At 39.5% G+C, this 13,499-nt stretch overlaps 1 protein-coding gene across 11 annotated transcripts in view; it reads right to left on the bottom strand.

Moving 5' to 3' along the window:
- hfm1 (helicase for meiosis 1) overlaps window positions 1–13,499 on the bottom strand; it is a 121,662-nt gene that overhangs the window by 77,115 nt on the left and 31,048 nt on the right. For 9 of the 11 annotated variants that reach the window (XM_062978012.1, XM_062978002.1, XM_062978010.1 and 6 more), the window contains 2 exons: window positions 7,848–7,926; window positions 6,385–6,441 (listed from right to left, as the gene is read on the bottom strand). The exons of the other annotated variants lie outside the window; for them this stretch is intronic. The gene's annotated coding sequence lies outside the window, so the exon portion shown is untranslated. The remainder of the gene's footprint in view (window positions 1–6,384; window positions 6,442–7,847; window positions 7,927–13,499) is intronic. 11 annotated transcript variants of the gene reach the window in all.

Raw genomic sequence — 13,499 nt, 5'->3', positions numbered from 1 at the left:
GCAACCTGGAAAATGGTTGCAAGGCTTTTTATCACTTTTACAGAAAGTAGAAAACATATTCTTATTGGCTTACAAAGATCATTTACTCCATTCATCTAATATTGGCTACCTCACAAGCATGTTAACCATCATGCAATTCCATTGGTTTTCTTTATTGTAACATGTGTCTCTTTAGGATAATGGTGCTTTCATGTTATTAACCCTGATCTCAGCACCTGCTTATCTACGTCTTGTTGCAAGTTTTAGGTTCAAATCCGCTGGGAACCCTAGGGAGTGTTGATTAACCAGTTCTGTCTTGATGTATTGTTATTCTTGAAAAGTAACTTCCTTTTCTGCAACAACTCTTTTTCTAAACATCAGCATTTTCTCTCAAACATAGGCCTCTCTCAAACCTAGGCCTTTTTACAAGTTAGGTCAAATGGCAGTTAATCAAAACATATGGGACTTCTAGACATTATAAGTATCTCTGAAAATTCTCTTTTTTAAACCCATGTCCCCCTCAAAATAAATCTATACATTTTATTAATATTCTAAATTAAAATGCAATAACTTACTAACTGAACCTGAGGGATTTTCTTGCCATCAAGGATTTATGAGAGTTCACATTTTTGCAGTGCTTTTGGCAAAATGTGTTGAAGGTACTTGGTTAAACACTCTCTGTGTAGTCTCACAGTAGCATAACTGCTGCGGTGACAGCAAAGGACCAAAGAAAACAACATGATGCAAAAGGAAAGAGAAACTCTGTCATATTACATTTCTGATAAAATGCACACAAACAGAAGAGGTTACAAACACAGCAGAAGAAGTGCGTCAATGCTACGAGAAGGAGATGGGAGCTAGAAACGAAATACTTTTATAACAAGATGACTGCTGACAACACTATAGAAAGTAGGCGGCAGCATTTCAAAGTCAAGACATGTTACATTCTTGTTGATGTGTTTACAACGCAGATGAAAGGAGAGTCTCAAGATTTCACAGAGAAATGTCAGCTGACACCTTTGACATTGATAAAGTTATTAAAAACATTTTCCTTGAATAAAACCATCAAGGTAAACTTTATAATCTGCATACTCAATCTGGAGCAGTGGCTCACAATTTTTCTCTTACCTTTCTAATATTGTGTATAGAATTCCTATTACATGTACAAACACAGGTAACAATTGACTCAATCTTGAGTGCCAGTCTTCTAGTAATCAAATCAGCACTATCATGACAGAAAGTTACAAAATTTGAGGGGCAATAGCCCAAATGATGCCTGAGCATGCTCAGCAATTGCTGAGATGGAAATAAAAAACTGAGAAGAATGGAATATAACAGCCAAAGTTCTGAATAAAAGGATTCCACGATCGATCCTATTACTCTGTACAGCTATATCCTTTCAATATGCAGATAGTCTTTTGTTTTCAGACCTCAGACATCAACAAGGCAGCTGGTTCTGATGTTCTAAGAGCCCATATCTTTAACAACATAGAGACAAGATACTCCCTCACTCCTCAATGAACAATTAAAGAACATTAATTCCATATGCCAAACAGAACTAAGATTATTGCCATTTTAAGACCTGGTAAAGATGCCTCCAATGCCAAGAACTACCAACCCATCTCTCTCTTATTCCATCTGTATAAAATATATGAGAGGATGCAATTAAATTGACTAGGCCCTGTTATTGAACCCCATCTTATTGCACAACAAGCAGGGTTCAGAGCAGTTGAAACCTGTACAGCTCAAATTCATAATTTGATCGAGTATATCGAGGAAGGGTGGCATTATGGGAACAGTTTCTGTGGACCTTACAGCAGCCTATGACACAATGCAACATAGGAAAATGTTGCATAAAGTCTACCATATCACCCCAGACTATGATTTTACAAAAACTATCCAGACCCTCCTAGAAAACCACAGCTACTATGTGGAGTTTCAGGGCACGAAAAGTTGATGGAGGAGGCAAAAGAATGGTATACCTCAAGGCAGCGTTCTTGCACCAACCTTGTTTAACATTTTCGCTAAGGATCAGTCACAGCCGCCGCTCACAAAGAGCTTTATATATGCCGATGGCCTTGGCCTAACAACACAGGCAAAAGACTTTGAAACAGTTGAAAACCAACTTACTAATGCCCTGAAAGATCTCTCCCGCTACTACAAAGATAACCACCTGAAGCCTAGCCCTGACAAGACACAAGTGTGTGCTTTCCACCTACATAATCATGATGTCAACAGGAAATTGAAAGCTACCTGGGAAGGTCAAAAGCTTGAACACTGTTCCCACCCTAAACATTTCAGCATCGAACACTAACATTTAGGAAACACTGTGCGATCACCAAGCACAAAGTAGCTGCACGTAATAACATTCTGCGGAAACTTACTGATAGCACATGGGGTGCAGACCCAAAATTAATATGAACATCAGTCCTGGCTTTGTTTTACTCAACTCTGAGTATGCCTGCGCCTTTTGGCATAAATCTGCCCACGCGAAGCTAGCTGGAATTGCCCCCCCCCCCCATATGCAACGGGAAGCTGTCGCCAATTGTGAGAGAAATAAGGCTGAACATTGTGAAAGCCACACATTGTATGGCTATCAGCCTCTTCCCAGTAGACTTAAATCAAGGAAGCGCCGCTCCTTTTAATGTTCCTCCAGCAATAGCAAGAACACCCCCGTGGGCAGCAAAATCAGGCAAATCCAACTGGATGGCCCCCTACAAGAGTCTTCCTCCAAGAGCAAACCAAGAATGGGCAATGTGTTGTCAAAGGCTTTCATGGCCAGAATCACAAGGTTGATGTGGTTTTCCGGGCTGTATGGCCATGTTCCAGAAGCATTCTCTCCTGATATTTTGCCCACATCTATGGCAGGCATCCTCAGAGGTTGTGAGGTATATACCACACAACCCTAAGAATGGACAACTTGGAAGTCCCTGAACAGACGCAGAAGTGGAGTTGGCAGATCAAAAGACAACCTGGCAAAATGGCACTACCTAGAAGAATCCTCCACCTTGTGCAATTGTGGAACACAATCAGATCCATGTGTACTGAAAAATTATAGGAGTGCTTCTTTGGGCTACAATTTCATAAACACATACCGAAATTTGGAAGCGACTCTTTGGAGCTAAATTCATAGTTACTCTGTACAGTAGAAGAGAGTGGGAGGATGCTACACAAAACATGTTATCTGACATGGGGATGGTTACCCACCTGGATGGCTAAAAAAGGGGACTGGACAAATTCATGGAGGACAGAAGTACTAGTCACAATGCATGCACAATGCATGCACATTTCCTCCAGCAAGGCAGTACATCAGTACATCAGTTGTTGAGAAACACAAGTGAGAGGATGGATGCTGTTGTTCTCATGTCCTCTTACTATGCTTCCCCAAGCAACTATTTGGCCAGCTGTGTGAAAGGAATACTGGACTAGATAGGCCTGTGGTCTAACTCAGCTAAGCATTTGTGTTTTGGCATCCTGCATGGTATGAATACTACAAGAATGGGTGCATAGGAAGCTTTGAAATGGACTTTCTAAAACAAATAAACATAGCAATTCATTACATTACCATGTGATTTGTGCAGGGACTATTTTTTTAATCCCAAGGATTCCATTACCTCATGGCTTCCTTACTGGGGTTGCAAAAAAAAACAAACACGCCCACATATACATTCACATGAGATGTCCACACACACCTGTTCTTATATAAATGCCCATGTCCATCCCTCCACTCCCCCTCCCTCCTTCACACACACTTATTGAGATCCATAACCAATATTTAGGCTTGAAAATATGTTTCCATCAGTTCAGTTGTGGTGGATATATGTTTGAATTTGTGAGTACCTCATTATGCAACAAATATTTGGTAAAGGCTTGTAGTTCAGATAGGCCTTTGGCAATGGACCTTTCATGCAGCAAATGGGGCTTTAAAGTAAATATTTGTTTACTGGTGAGTTTTTTTTATGTTTTTATTGATTTTACTAGCTGAAGTGTACCTAGCCATGCCTGTCAAGAGTCAGACGCCAGTTAACAAACAAAACAGAGTTTATTCCGAAGATAAGCCAAAAATAACATAAACACAGAAGGTATCCTTGAAACGCTTCACTTATCAGTGTTTCAAGAGTAGTTTGGACAAAAATAACTCAAAAACAAGCCACGCTATTTTCCCATGCTGGCATTCAATAAAAACTAAAAGATGCTTCAATTCAGCTTTGGAGAACAAATAGAGTTAACTGCTAGAAAATATGCAAAATAAACGAAGGCTTGAAACCTTCCAGAAGCTGCAGAGTAAAACTGAAAGTGCAAAAGCCTCTCTTGGCTTCAAACCGTTTCTGAAAACAGACAGCCGGCTCTGCGGACTTAAAGGGACAGTTCCCAAAAGAAAAACAGCAAACTGGCTTGAAAACAAACAAACTAGAAGAGCAGTAAAACTGCTTCCACGTTGCAAATAAAGCCGGGAGCTTCAAAGGGATGATGAATAGCCGTCGTCAGGAGATTCCAAGGTCAGGTCAGGAGGCAGCAGCAAATTCCAAAAGGCAAACCAGTAGTCAGAAGCCGGGAGTAGTCGTCAGTCAGAGGGCGTAGACAGAAGCCACGTCAAATTCAATCCAAAGTCTGAAGAGGGTGCAGTCATCCAAACCAGGTCCACGATAAGACACAGCGAGAGCCAAGCCAGATGGTATCAGCAGATCCGAATCACAGTCCAAGTCCAGTCTTCACGGAAACACAGAGATCCCAATGGCGCCTCAGCAACACCTTGCCACACGCAAAGTGCAATGGCCAAACATTCCCATTTTATTCCCCTTCCTCCTGGGTGACCAAACACTCACACCCAAACACCAAGTGTCCCAAATCTACTCAGAGTCCGAACTCCACACAGCTAAAGCTTGTGGATCCGAAGTACCTAGCAATTCGTCGGAGTCCCAATCATCCTGCCCACACTTAGCCCCATGAACACTTAAAGAACCATCCTCCCTTCTCCAAGCATCGCAAGTGGGATCAGTTCCTGCAGAAACCCCAGGTTCAGTAGTATCCATAGGCCCCAAATCCCCAGACATCTCCAGTGGCTGTGCCCATTCAGTGCCCACTTCCCCAGGCACCACCTGTTCCTCAGCATCCATTTCCCCAAACTCCCCATCTGAATCTTCCTCAGAAGATCCCCCATATAGCTCTCTAAGTCGCTTCCTGCGCAACTCCTCCAGTGAACCCTCATCACGAGGGTTTTTTCTTTCTCTTCGAAGCCCATCACCATCAACCATAATCCCCGAAGGCGCAGTCACAACAATGCCTGTTTTTGTACCTATTATCATGACTCTGAACCTCCTCTTCCCTATTTCTTAACCCCAGGTGTCTTACCACCAGCAGCTCAGAAAGACCTCTCCCACTTTTTTCTGTACTTTTAAACCAGGAATCATAGCACTGGTGCTTTAGCTGTATCCTCTTTTTCTATTTAGTTCTTGCCCAAGGAGTCTTAAAGCTATGTCCTGATTCATTATGGAACTCTGTCCCTTATTTTGCTTGTAGGAATGTCTCCATTTGGAATTTCAACTGTTAAGCATTATGACATAGGTGACAACAAAAACACACTGTCCAATTTTGAGACATCAGCCTACCACAGAACCTGAAAGGCGGCAGTAGATTCTGTTTGATCTTGGTGGAAGATAAGCAAGGTCAATCCTGGTTAGTACTTGAATGGGAGATTACCAAACAACAACCAGGTGCTATAAGTTACATTTCAGAAGAAAGAACTATAACCAAACAAAACAATAACTAAATCTCTATTTCTTTACTCTCAGTCTACATATTAGCTCATCAATGAAGATAAAGAAGGAGCAAATTCTTAAAACCAAAATGCCCGAGAGCAACCTGTCACTGTAATCACTGCGGCAAAGTAAATCACTTAATCCCTTTCCTTTCTCTTTTGCCGTGGTTAAAACTTTAAACAGATGTAAAGTAGCCCAAGAAGTACTCCCTGCACACCTTGCAGGGAGATTGTAGAAGTAATTATGACACGCAGTGTTTTGAAAATGCAAATGCGGTAAGTGTGCTGCTTATATTGTAAGAAAAATAAATGATGCCTTTGAAAATGGCATGTTCCAGATGTTTAAGTGTCTGGGTATATATTATTTAAGTACTAGTTGTTAAAACTCTGTGTATATGCACATGAGTCATGTCACTTTGGATTATGGTTCCTCTTGGAATGGTAGGTCACCCACAAAAGACAAAAACTTAGGATAAATATGTGGCATTTCTCTACCCCATCCCAAACTGCTATGATTCTTACTTACAAAAGGTATTTTCAAAGTCTCTTGTTCAAGGAGCTTTTTCCTCTTCTGTAAGTACACTGCTGCTTGATAGACCCACCATGTAACATTTCATTTTATCTGGAAATATCAGATGAAAACTAACCATGAAATCCTTTCACAGCAGCCATGCCCTTGTAGGATGCGCAGGAAACTGTAAACCCTGTAAAATTTAGGTAGATGTATAAGTAAGGGGAAAGGACTGCATTGACCAAAACACGCCAGAAATTTTTACAAGAGTCAGATGTTGCCAGAGGGGGAACATAATGTAAAATCAATTCCTTATATAATAAATGTCCTCACATAGTACACATAAAGCAAACACAACTGATTTAATGGTAGAAAGCAAGCTAATCTGAGCCAGATAGCTAGTGTTTACAATCTTTGGGATTCCAGTTAGAAATGCTCAATTATTACAAGCCTCACAGTTAAGCCAGTGAAAGCTCAATAGCAATATTGTCCCCATTATAACAGGATCCATTATTTTGGATTCCCCAGCCATACACTGCTTATAAGAAGTAGTGTCATTCAGTCGAAACTAAGCATCACAAATGATACTGAAATATGTTCTAATACAGACATGGGCAAACTTTGGCCCTCCTGGTGTTTTGGACTTTAACTTCCACAATTCCTTTCAGCCTACTGGCTGTTAGGAATTGTGGGAGTTGAAGTCCAAAACACCTAGAAGGCAGAAGTTTGCTCATGCCTGTTCTAATACCACTACTTGATGCATACAGAGCTGGTATTAACTATATTATTTATCTACTCATTTACTGAATTTGCAGGCTGTCCTATAAGACAGCTCTCAGAACATGCCATAACAACAAATAAAAATGATTTCAAAAACACCTAATCTATATACAATATATAAAAGTCAAAGTACGTCTATCTGTCTGCCTTTGTACCATGAAGGTTGTTGATAGGTGAAGTGGCACTTTGTTATGTCACTGGATTGGCTGCTGCTAGGTAAAAATATTGGTTTTTGCTAGATTAAGTAGTCCTGGGAAAGACAGGTGACGGAAGAAAGGAGGCTGAGGGGAGAAAGAAAAATGTAGGAAGAAAGGAAAGGAAAAAGGTATGAGGGGAGGGAAAGAGAAAAGAAAAGAGAAATAAAAAAGGAGGAAATCAGGGTGGCAGCAGCCCTTCCAACACGTGGGCAACAGAAAGCATACCAATAAATGCTAGTTTTATGAGATAACTTTTTAAAAATACCACACAGCTGCCTTTTAGATAGGTATCAGCTCATGATGGTAATTTTGTATTACTAAGAATGGAAAAATAAAGGTTTTGTGTACCAATGTGGTTAGATTTTAACTACATACACTACAAATGGTTGAAAACCTCTGTTTGTCCTCAGAGTGCCTCCACATACTCACTGCAATTTTACCTTTAAAAATGCTGTTCCATCAAATCTACAGAATTCACTAGAATTGTTTATTATCCTATGTTACATATTCAAGCTATTACTTTTTTCCGATGCATAGCTTCCGGATTTGCTTATTTTCATGGATTATCATCTGGCACTGTGTCTTTCACTATCAAATACAGTTCTGAATCTACTTATATTACCCATGTTAATTCATGCATTGGACTCTGTGACTATTCACACAAATATGGCAAGGCAGGATTTGGCCTCTCAGTCACACATCTGCAAAAGATGATAAGATGTGATGTTAGAAAATCTCAACTTATGACCTTAATATTTATGACTGTGTCAGGACTACACTGTAAAACTTTATATTATTTAATTCTCAACTCTGACACTAAAGCATCATTTCATTTATATGCAAATAAGAAGATACTCTGCTATTTCTTCGCAGTCGAATCTGTTTGAATTATTCACATCTTATTAATAAAGCTTCATAAATGCATATTTTTTCACTAAATTGGTAATGGCCAAAGGAAAGAATCTATATATCAAGCCTTTGTTATTATGAGAGCTATAACAAAATACAAAGATTTAAGAAGTACATAATTGCAGGTTATAGAGTTGTAATGGAAACAATGCATTATTTTAGATGAAACACACATATATATTTCTTTTGACTATCTCTTTGCTATTCTCCTTGGTATTTGGCATATGTACCTTTCAAAGGTAAATTAGAAAGAATAATTTTTTAATGAAGGCAACTACTGTATTTATTTATTTTCAGTGTTTATATAGTGACCAAAAATCAGCGTTCTCTGGACAATTTACAGGAAAAAAATTGAACCATATAAAATTAAAATATAAATTTCAGTAGAAAATCAACAATAGCAAGCAAGATCTCATAACATTACTGTGGTTCAATTAAAACATGAAAAAATGAGAAAAGCCAGGGGAAATAGAAAGTCTTCAGCTTTTACTGAAATTAGTAGGTCATCAGCTTTTGCTTAAAGAACCACGATGTAGTCATTTCATAAGAAGTAAAAAAAAAAAACTAGAAATGTATGTATGAGGTCCATAAATAAAAGCAATAAACAAGAGAAGGATTATACCTTCTGCTACTATAACAATAATTATAATAATAATAACTCCTCTAAAAACAGTGCCCAAGAGACACCTGGCGCCTCTCATGAAAGATGTGAATACAGTACTCTCTACTGTCCAGATAACATCAATTGAACAAACAAACCTGTATGCCTACAGTGCAGCAGTGATAGTAACAGAAGAGCTTGGGCTCCTACAACCAAAGCAGCCCCAAAGAAAATCGACTGGAAAACCAAAGTGGAAGGTCAGGCTAGAGTTGAAAATCAAGAAACTTAGATCAGATGCAAGTAACCTCAAAAATATGAAAGAGAAGAAATTGAAGAATGACAAAATCAAGCAATACCTGATCAGAAAGTACTGGCTGAACACCAGAAAAATTGAAGAAGCTTTGGAAATTGTGAAAGAACAAATTACAGCAACAGCCAGAAAAATTGAAAGATATGATGCCGGAATCATCCAGTACAGACAAAATCAACTGTTTCAATCAGACCAAAGACGATTCTACCAGAGTCTGAACCAAACAACAGACACAGTAACCATAAAGCCAGAGAAAACTGCAACAACGAAGTTCTGGAAAGAGCTTTGGGAAAATAATAAGAACTACAACAAAAACGCTGGGTGGATAAAGGAGTTTGAAGGAGAATTCTCACAGAACAAAATGGAACAGATGGAAATAACAACTGAAATGATCAGCAAACGAGTGCAAAAAGTCAAGAACTGGACATCACCTGGTAGTGATCAACTTCATGGATTTTAACTCAAACATCTGATTAGTTTACATGGAAAAATGGTCCAACAATTCAATGAGATGCTGCAGAAAGGAAGTATCAGTGAATGGCTAACAACTGGAAGAACATACCTGATACAAAAGGATCCAGCAAAAGGAGCAGCACCAGGAAACTACAGGCCAATAACGTGTCTGCCCACTATGTTTAAACTACTGACTGGCATCATAGCTAACAGAATTCAAGACTATCTTGAAGAAGAAAAAAACATCTTGCCAGATGAACAGAAAGGCAACAAACGGAAAAGCAGGGGCACAAAAGACCAGTTATTAATTGACAAAATGATTCTGGAGAACTGTAAAAGCCGAAAAGCTAATCTTCACATGACGTGGATTGACTACAAAAAGGCCTTTGACTCACTCCCACACAGCTGGATCATCAAGTGCCTGGACGCCATCGGGATTAGTAAAAACGTTGGCACCTTTATTGAAAACATGATGGAGCACTGGAAAACTGAACTGTTTGTTGGAAATGAAAACTATGGACTTGTCAACATCAGGAGAGGAATTTTCCAGGGAGACTCATTGTCCCCTCTGCTTTTCATTATTGCCATGATCCCTCTGTCAACAATCTTAAAAAAAACAAATCTCGGCTATCAAACATCTAAGAATTCTCACAAAATTTCGCATCTGATGTACATGGATGACCTGAAGCTATATAGGAAAACGGAAACTGAAATCCAGTCTCTGACTAACACTGTCCGAATTTTTAGCACTGATATCAGCATGGAGTTTGGCTTGGACAAATGTTTGACAGTAGCATTGAAGAAGGGAAAAATCTCTGAAAGTGAGGGCATAAATATGCCTAATGGCCAAACAATAAAGTGTCACCAGCCAGAGGCCTATAAATATCTGGGCATATTACAGCTGGACAACATCAAGCATGAACATGTGAAAACTGTGGTCAGTAAAGAATACACACAAAGGGTGAGAAAAATTCTCAAAAGCAAGCTCAATGGAGGCAACACCATCAAGGCCATTAACACCTGGGCCATACCTGTCATAAGATATACTGCTGGCATCATAAACTCAAGTGGAACTGGACAATTTGGACAGAAAAACAAGAAAACTCATGACCATTCATCATTCACTGCACCCTCGCAGTGATGTTGACCGGCTATATCTGCCTCGAAGATCAGGTGGCAGAGGACTCTTGCAAGTAAAACAAGCAGTCAAAGAAGAAGAACATGCCCTGGCAGAATATGTAAAGCAAAGTGAAGAACCTGCTTTGATTGAACTCAAAAATCAAACTCCCCAAAGCACAGCAGACAAAAAAACAGTACAAGAAAACCGCACTACAAACTAGAGCTGACAGCTGGCACAACAAAACATTGCATGGAAAGTTCCTTGACAAAATTGAAGGAAAAGCTGATAAGGAGAAGACCTGGCTGTGGCTCACAAATGGGACCCTAAAGAAGGAGACAGAAGGCCTGATCCTTGCAGCCCAGGAGCAAGCCATCAGAACAAATGCAATTAAGATCGAAAAATCAGCTGATGACCCAAAATGCAGACTGTGCAAGGAAACCAACGAAACCATTGATCATATCCTCTAGCTGCTGTAAGAAAATCACACAGACAGACTACAAACAGAGGCACAACCATGTGGCCCAAATGATTCATTGGGACTTATGCCTCAAGTACCATCTCCCAGCAGTAAAGAACTGGTGGGATCATAAACCTGCAAAAGTATTGGAAAAATGAGCACGCAAAGATACTGTGGGACTTCCGAATCCAGACTGACAAAGTTCTGGAACACAACACACCAGACATCACAGTTGTGGAAAAGAAAAAGGTTTGGATCATTGATATCGCCATACCAGGTGACAGTTGCACTGACGAAAAACAACAGGAAAAACTTAGGACCGCAAGATTGAACTTCAAAGACTCTGGCAGAACCCAGTGCAGGTGGTCCTGGTGGTAATGGGCATATTGGGTGCCGTGCCAAAAGATCTCAGCCGGCATTTGGAAACAATAAACATTGACAAAATTACGATCTGCCAACTGCAAAAGGCCACCCTGCTGGGATCTGCGCACATCATCCGAAAATACATCACACAGTCCTAGACACTTGGGAAGTGTTCGACTTGTGATTTTTTGATACGAAATCCAGCATATCTCTCTTGTTTGCTGTGTCATAATAAAATAACAATAACAACATTTATATACCCCCCTATCTCCTCAAGGGACTCAAGGAGGTTTCCATTTCATCGATCCTGTTCATGTCTGGAGAACTTAAAACCATGCCATAATTGCACCATTTTTGTGGCACTTCGGATTTCCTAATAACATATTTTCCATCTCTGACTCTGAGAAAGAAGGTACCATCACTCTGTGTAATAACCACCATCATACTTTGCTTGTTGGCAGCATTCAAGCTCCAGATGGACAGATGAGGGTGGAAGGATGTGATCCCAAACAATTTAGGTGGTCACTATTTATGGTTAGACTACCAGAGGCATTTTTGTGGATCCTGGGACCCTTTGCACATCAAAAGATTGTGCTTCAAAATGACACAAAATACCATGAAATTCTTTCAAGGTATGGAGGGCATTTCCATCATATTTGAAGACCCCCTTGGCCACCCAAGGGTCAAACAATGTTTGCATCACTACAACCAAGGGCTGTATCACACAAACCTAGCAAAGCAGAATTTCGGGAGGATAATATGAGCATCTTTGGCCAATACTGATCGCAGGATGCCATGCCTACCCCACTGCTGCTTTGCATCTCATTCATTAGCATAGCATACGTAAATCCATCTATGGCCCTTGATATCTTTGCCTTTTTTTTACTGACTTTTGCGCAATAGTTTCCTTCTACTGCAGTTCTGTTATGCTGGCAGTTCCATCGCATCAATGGGTGTGATTCTCTTCCTCTTCTCTCTCCCCACATCCCTCATTATTTCCAAGTAGGATGTTTTCCTCCCCTATCACTTCTTTTCTTATTATTTTTGTTGTATCGCCATAATAGCTAATTTGTGGTAAAAAGAATAATTAAAAATGAAATGTATGCTGGGTAGGGAATACGGCAGGATAGTAGAGTTATGGGAGCTGTGCGGAAGAAAGATTGTGGGCCCGTACATTGTCTCGGCAGTGTTATTGCACTAATATAAGAAAGTTTGATAATGAATGTTCTAAAGCTGATACAGTAGAGTCTCACTTATCCAACATTTGCTTATCCAACGTTCTGGATTATCCAACGCATTTTTGTAGTCAATGTTTTCAATACATTGTGATATTTTGGTGCTAAATTCGTAAATACAATAAATACTACATAGCATTACTGCGTATTGAACTACTTTTTCTGTCAAATTTGTTGTATAACATGATGTTTTGGTGCTTAATTTGTAAAATCATAACCTAATTTGATGTTTAATAGGCTTTTCCTTAATCCCTCTTTATTATCCAACATATTCGCTTATCCAACATTCTGCCAGCCCGTTTATGTTGGATAAGTGAGACTCTACTGTATGTTTAAATTCCTTACACTTATGCAATTGGAATGAGACAGCAGGCTGATATGATATAGCCCTAAGAGTGCAAGTGGCAAGATGGGAAGGGATGCTCCTATAACATTTATCTGACAGATTTCAAATGCTTTCCAAAAGTTATTGCAGAGGAAATTGATTTGCTCATGGCAGTTATAATTAGTTGGCCTCATAATTTACCACTACTACATTGTGTGTGCATATATAGCAATCCTAACAACATTATCTTTTTTTCTTTCATAATATGTGTCATTATTAAACCATTTGTGAATATAGGATTCTCTCTCATTCTCCAATCCCACCCTGTTCATCTCCTGGCATTTTCTGCCTTGCTTGCTTTTCCATTATTCTCTGACTTCCTATTATTTAAATGTTACTATCTTCTTTTTATCTACTGGTAACCTTCAACCTATATTTTAAGGAGATGCACAGACTTCAGGAGAGGAGGGATTTATAATAGGCATGTCTCCTTGGGCAATA

Source organism: Anolis carolinensis, chromosome 4 (assembly GCF_035594765.1).
Source record: "Anolis carolinensis isolate JA03-04 chromosome 4, rAnoCar3.1.pri, whole genome shotgun sequence".
Classification (NCBI taxonomy): Eukaryota; Metazoa; Chordata; class Lepidosauria; order Squamata; family Dactyloidae; genus Anolis; species Anolis carolinensis.
Note: the sequence above shows the minus strand (reverse complement) of the source record. Positions and strands in the feature narration are given on the sequence as shown.